Source organism: Kryptolebias marmoratus, linkage group LG12, assembly GCF_001649575.2.
Source record: "Kryptolebias marmoratus isolate JLee-2015 linkage group LG12, ASM164957v2, whole genome shotgun sequence".
NCBI lineage: Eukaryota > Metazoa > Chordata > Actinopteri > Cyprinodontiformes > Rivulidae > Kryptolebias > Kryptolebias marmoratus.
Genome location: NC_051441.1, coordinates 4,919,219 through 4,925,728, shown reverse-complemented (window position 1 = coordinate 4,925,728; position 6,510 = coordinate 4,919,219). Strand labels below are relative to the sequence as shown.

General features: G+C 41.1%; 1 long non-coding RNA gene across 1 annotated transcript in view; it reads left to right on the top strand.

The window, feature by feature from the left end:
- LOC119617555 overlaps positions 1–2,080 on the top strand; it is a 4,345-nt gene extending 2,265 nt beyond the window's left edge. The window contains exons 2-3 of the long non-coding RNA XR_005233882.1: positions 268–488; positions 1,425–2,080. This is a non-coding gene — a long non-coding RNA (uncharacterized LOC119617555). The remainder of the gene's footprint in view (positions 1–267; positions 489–1,424) is intronic.
- The last annotated feature ends 4,430 nt before the right edge of the window (positions 2,081–6,510 follow it).

Here is a 6,510-nt window from a genome sequence, read left to right as displayed (position 1 = left end):
GGGGGGGGGGGGTACAGGGATTGGAGGGGCACTGCTCCCAAAGTGCCAGCAGGCATCAGGAGGGAGAAAGACAGAGGTGAGGGGCTTTGGTGGGAGACAGGCTGGCAGACTGGAGGGAACCCACAGACTCTGAGATTAGAGCTTAAGCGGGGCTCCGGAGCAGGATTTCACTGCTAATTGCATCCACCGAAGAAAAACCAAATCAACAGATTAGTGATTGAACTCTAATTCTGCTGGTGACTTTTGACCTTTTCCACTTCCACACAGGGCTGTCCAGCACCCGCCACCCAGGGATTAGCCCGCTGGGCCAAACAGAGGTCCTCTGCTGGCACATTGTTGTCTCAGGATTGCCACCGTTTGGAGCATGAGGTTGGCGTGTGGAGGGCGCCGACTTGGCATGAGTGCCGTGAGGAGTTGACACAGGGTCCGCTCTGATGTGACACAAGTTTGGCAGGCTTGGCATCAAGGTGGCACAAGACTGGCAGCGGGTTAGTGAGGGGTGCCGTACAGATAATGTCTGTCAAAGAAGGTTACGGATGAGTTTGTCTCATGTGTTTCATGCACTTCTGACAAAGAGAGAGAAAAGTTTCTACAACCTGTGTTGCTTCATACTTTTCAGAAAAAGTTGCAAACACTTTTTTATCCTGTGAGGCTGAGCTGATCTCACTTCATGCATGATGATTATGATCTTTTGTCCATTACTATACTCCACTTTTTAAAATATTGCTTACATTTCTACACGTAAAATCGTCAAATGAATATAAAATGACTTGTTTATGTTCCCTCAAATGCAAACACTTGAAAAAAATAATTCAAATCGTTCCATGTTGGGTTCTGTGAAACATTATGAACAGTTAATATCTTACCTGTTGTAAATAGCTCTTTAAACACCCTCATTGTGAGCCTGAGTGTGGCTAAGACCAAACTGGATTGCTGCCATTTAAAAAAAAGCTCCAAATTCATGGCAGTTCATGCAAATAGTATTTAGTAAACCTTTACATCAACAGTTTTGTATGATGCAATTTATAAAATTATAAATAACAATTAATATTCAAAGGTCTCAACAACCAAGCTCCATCTTTAATTAAAGGTTTTATTGCTCCATATTTTCCTAACAGAGACTGCAGGTTTACTTGTGGTTCCTAGAGTTTCAAAAAGAAAAGTAAAACGTGAGGCAGAGCGTTCAGTTCTCAGGCTCCTCTCTTGTGGAACCAGCTTCCAGTTTCTGTCCGTGTACTTTTAAGACAATCTTTTAAAAATAAATCCTATAGTTAGGGTTGGCTTAGGTTTCTTGAGGTATCCCTTAGTGATGCTGCTATAGGCTCGGACTGCTGGAGGACAAACTGTCCACGTTTCCTCCCTCTGCTGCTGTCTTTACTGTCACTACTCCATGTTCGTGTTTTTCTTTGTTTTTCTTTCCATAGAAACTGTACCTTGACCCGTCCTTCCTCTTTAACACCAGGCAGACGACCGCTCGTCCTGGTTTTGGTTCTGCTGGAGGTTTATTCCAGTTAAAAGTAAGTCATTCCTTTCCACTGTCGCCTACGCGCTGCTCAGGATGATGCAATCTGCTGGCTTCCTTAGATCGATAACTTTTACTAAATAACATTTCCTAATGTGCTGCATGTGAATGTATTATAATTAAAATGAATTGTCTGTAATTGAATGTAATTTGTACGGTGCTCTCAAATTATTTAAGTGAATTTGTTGTAAATTGGAGCTATATAAATAAACTGAACTTAGCTAAACTCTGTTTCTTAAATCTGAGCTCATTCAAAGAGCTACAGCAAGTAAAATATTTATTTTTCACAAGCTTTTCACAGAACCCCACTCCAAAACATCTGAATTTTCCTTTCAGGAATTCTAAAATAAAAGCCAAAAGGAGTAAAAGTGCTACAACTGCTCACCATCTTTTAGAAAAATCTACTTTTCATCACTGCTTAGTGGCCTCAAAGCTGTTAATGTTGATGCTTTGAAAATTATTCTAGCTCAGGAGATGGTACACAGCATCTAAATATTTTATTCCAAAAATCTTCTGTCGTTTCGTATGAACACGTGCACATACTGATGCTAACCCACATCTCTGGCAGACTTTTTAAAATCTGTGCTAGAGAACTGTGCTAAATACCCTCAAGGAGACAGTCTGGTCATTCCCGTCGGTTTGGAAGTTGTCCTTCTCCAGCTGCTGCCCTCATTATTAATCTTGTATTTAACAAAGGCAGAAGGGGGGGCTCATTGTTGTTTTAAGTCAAACAAAATGACACGCATTATAATTTTTGATCAAAAGCACTGAACTTGAATTGAAATTTAGGTCATATTTCGCAGAGCTAAGGGGGCGTCGCAGCTTTCGGAGGTCTGCTTTTGTTTCCGCCCTGAACGCTTCGCATTGCTCGCAAGCATTGTTGGAAACGAGTCTCCATCTCCTTCTAATTAAGGTGCGGGTAACAACCAGCACCTTCAGCAGAGCATGCACATATGCAGACAAACACAACAACAGACATACTCATATGCATCTGCGCACACACACACACACACACACACCAAAATCACAACCCGCTGCTGCTACCACAGAAAAGGGTTGAACAGATGTTGAGGAATTTAAGATGCAAAGGGGAACTGGGACTCCCCCCCTCCTCCACCACCACCTCCTTCACACACAAATACCCTGTGCCCCACCTTGCTGTGCCCCCATCCAGCACATACGCACATGCACACAACCAGTTTTACACTCTAACACACCAACACGCACACAAATCTACATATATTACACCTAAAACTTGATGATAGATCTCCCTTGTCTCTTTTGATAGGCCATGTATGGATGCTCACACGTTTATGCACAAGTGCATACACAAAAAGCCGACACAAACACACACGTGTGCATGCATTGTGGCCCACATCCCCCTCCAGGCTGGCCCTGCTCAAAAAGGGGCACCATGTGGCACTCTATTCCCTCTGGCACGAGACTCCGACTCTGCCAGCGCTGCATTGTCCTCTGCCCGCCGGAGAGCACGTGCCCAGAAAGCCCTCTCTCCGCCGCTCCTCTTGTTTACCGTACACGAACTGAGATGGATGTCATTTGCTTGCTTTGGGTCTCCAAAGTGCACCGAAACTCAAGATGAATGAGTGTGTGTTTGTGATGAAACACTGTGGGGAAATCTTGCTCCCGTGCCTCATTGTCTGCTTTTTGTGTCCCGCCAACTTCCCCAACCTTAATCCACCTGAGGTAGTAAATATTGTAAGGTTCTGGCACTGATGGGCGACAGCTTGAATCTTGTTCAAATAAAAGCCAAACTTTACATCTAAACTTTACCAACAACTAGCAGCCTCTCTCTAAAAGATCTGCCTTGACAGTTGAGCACTTGGGCTTTTTTTTTGTTTACCTCCATGTTGGTTTATTCATCGAGGAATGCCATTTCCCTCTCACAGCTGCAAGGATCTCAGAAAAAAACAAGGCACTGAAGGGGCTTCAAGATAAAGCATGTGAAAGTGTGTTTTTAGCTATTTGACTTTAAAATGATCCCCAATTAGATCACATTTTGCTGGAGAAGTTGACTTTATTCTCAACTTTGAATGTAAAATAAATATCTTGCGCTTTGGAATTTGGATAATTTGTGGTCATCGTTGTGTTTACTCACCCTATAATGCCAGGATTCTGCTGGTTTTGAAGCTTTCTGGATCCCTTTAAAGGATATTTTTTATGTGCATCTTGTAAAGCTAATCTTTAAAATGTATGTCTCAGTCTTCTTAACATAACTGAGCAACACAAGAAACCCTCCCCAAGTAAAAACACGTTATTTATTTTATTTTACAGGTTCCAAGATTGTATGAAATCCTTAATAATGTGACTGGAAATCTAATAACCCATGAGTTCATAAAACAAACAGAACTGTGATTGTTTATTTATGGTTTAGTTGGTACAATTTGGCACAATCGGGCAAAACAACTGGTGAGATTTTGCAAGGAATTAGACTTTGGCAACATTTCTAGTCTCATAACAGAAAGCTTGAAATGTATAGCTTTTAAATTCATATGACGTAACCAGTCTGTCTAACAGTGTCGTGTTCAGGAATACGATAAAAATGTATGCATTGAGATGATTAATGCAGTTTACTTTTTGTATAAAAGCTAATAATTTGCCATTCTGATTAAATTTATTTGCAAAAGGCCCTGAATTTGTTATTTTCCCAGTTAGATTTGACCATTTCATTTAACTTTTAACAAAGGTTAACCAGACTGCCATGATAAAAGGTGTTTTAAACAGAGAATACCTCAGAAAACAGCATATTTTATCCTTTCGTTCTCCATTCTTCAAATCTGAACTTTATTCTTGAAATGCAGACAGTTTTTACAGCTATTATTTTCGCAACGTTTAAATTTTACGTGAAAATTTAATGACATATGCTACGTTGTGATGAAAGGCATGTTTTGTAACCGGTCTGAGGCCGCTTTGCAGAAAATCCCAAATCACATCCACAGCTCTGCAGCCACACGCCTGCCAGTATCTGAAGAGGAAGCAACTGTTTTCATGGTATAAAGATAATTATCAGAAGAGACTACTGACCATTATCATTTGAAATCGGATTTATGCAGATCACAATATGTGATATATTAGACAAGCATGTTGTGTGACTGAAATAACAGAACTGAGGTTTTGTTGTCCATGAAATACCAGTGGGGTGTACTAATTGACAAATACTCATCGGTGTCTTAGTAAATAAGCAAATGAGTGACACTGTAATCTCTCTTTTTTATACGTGGGTCCTCCGAGGGATGCGGCTCCGTCCCTCTTTCCATCCCGCAGCTGCTCTGAGCAGAGAGGAGCTCCACGGGGCTCTGAGTGGCTTTAGCTCTATGTGCTTGGGTGAGAATTAGCCAGCTTTAGTGCTCGCCTTGCCTGCTAATCCCTTAATCTGGTGATGCCGAGGAAAAAGGCTTTGGAGGAGAGATGGTGTGTCAATCCATGTCTTCACGTCTCTCTTTGCACAGGAAAACAACAAAAACTTTGCAGTTTAGAGTTGGTTAGCACCTTAATAAATTAGGCTTTGATGTTCTATATGATTAATGTCAGATTTATTATCCTAAACATCATTTTTGTGATGCCAAATTTATTTTAACACATTAAGTCGACACTACATTGTACCCTGATCTAATTATGTTTCTCCCTAAACGTACAGTACTTGTGTGAATTCTGATTCATTTTTTTCTGTATGTATGTTTTTTTCTAACTCTTTCTACACACTTTGTATGATTTCAGCCTCTCATACACCGAAACATTCAGCTCATTCGTTTGCTACTTTAACTTTTAGCTAGCCTTTTGCTATTTTCAGTTTACTCTTTCTGCTTTTAGCTTGTAATTTGGTACTTTCAACTAGCCTTTTTTAGCTAGCCTTTTGCTACATTTAGCTTTCAGCTGTTCTGCTGCTTTCAGCTTTAACGCCTCAGTTTCAGCACTCAGAAATCCTACTGCATTTTTGCTGAAAATGCCATTTCTGTGTATTATTTTTGCTCGGCCTGTTGGTTGGCGTGGAAACACTTTCAGGTCTATTTAAGGCAAAGAGGCAGACCTGTTTGCAAACAGCCAAGGAGCAACATTAGCACTTATTTAAGTTCCATTTCTGTCTTCCTGCAAACACAAAGCTGGTCTAACACGTGCACTATCTTCTCCACAGTCCAGGGGAGCAACACAAATGTCCACAGCAATGTCTGCAACATGTGATAAATATGGTAACAGCATCTACGCTGCAACGATGATCACAGAGAGTCTGTCTTTCTATCATTCTCCACTGTGCTCTTCACACTCAGCGCCACGTCCTGCCTCCTGTGGACTTTATCACTCCGGATTATTTCCAGCTGTGTGGGTTCATCACCAGCAGAGAACCTCCTGCTGTGAAGTGCATGTGAACAAAAACCTTTAAAAAAAAAAGAAAATGAACAGAACACTACAGTAACTAACTTTTACTTGTGTGTTTGACTCCCTGCCCAACTTTATTCAACTTCAGTATATGCAGATTTAAAATAAAAACTTGTCCTGTTTGTTGCCTGCATATTTTTACATGTAGCATGGACGTCAGCTGTCATAATAAGATTTTTGGTTTGGTTTTCATCAGTGATTACATAAATATCATTGCAAGGTGACATAAGTTAACACATTGTGATAATAGCAACAGTTTTTTTTTAGCTCAGTAAAAGGTTTTTGACATATGGGAAAAGTGGCATTGCCTGCTGATCATTAGTGATTAGATTATACCTCTGATAATGGCCTATAAATAACAAAGCGCCCCAACATGTCAACATGGTCGTGGATGTGGGAAATGATGAGGAGCAGCCTGGTACTGATTGTGCAACCACATGGTAACGAATGACTAATGTGCCAGTGCAGAAGAGATGTTAACGCTCTCCTAATTCCCTTCAGCTCCGAGCAAGGAGCTTTGTCCTGAGCCTGTTACTCTGACGCCCTTTAAACCGTTAATCTGGGGGCCTTTTACCTGCACACACACACACACACAC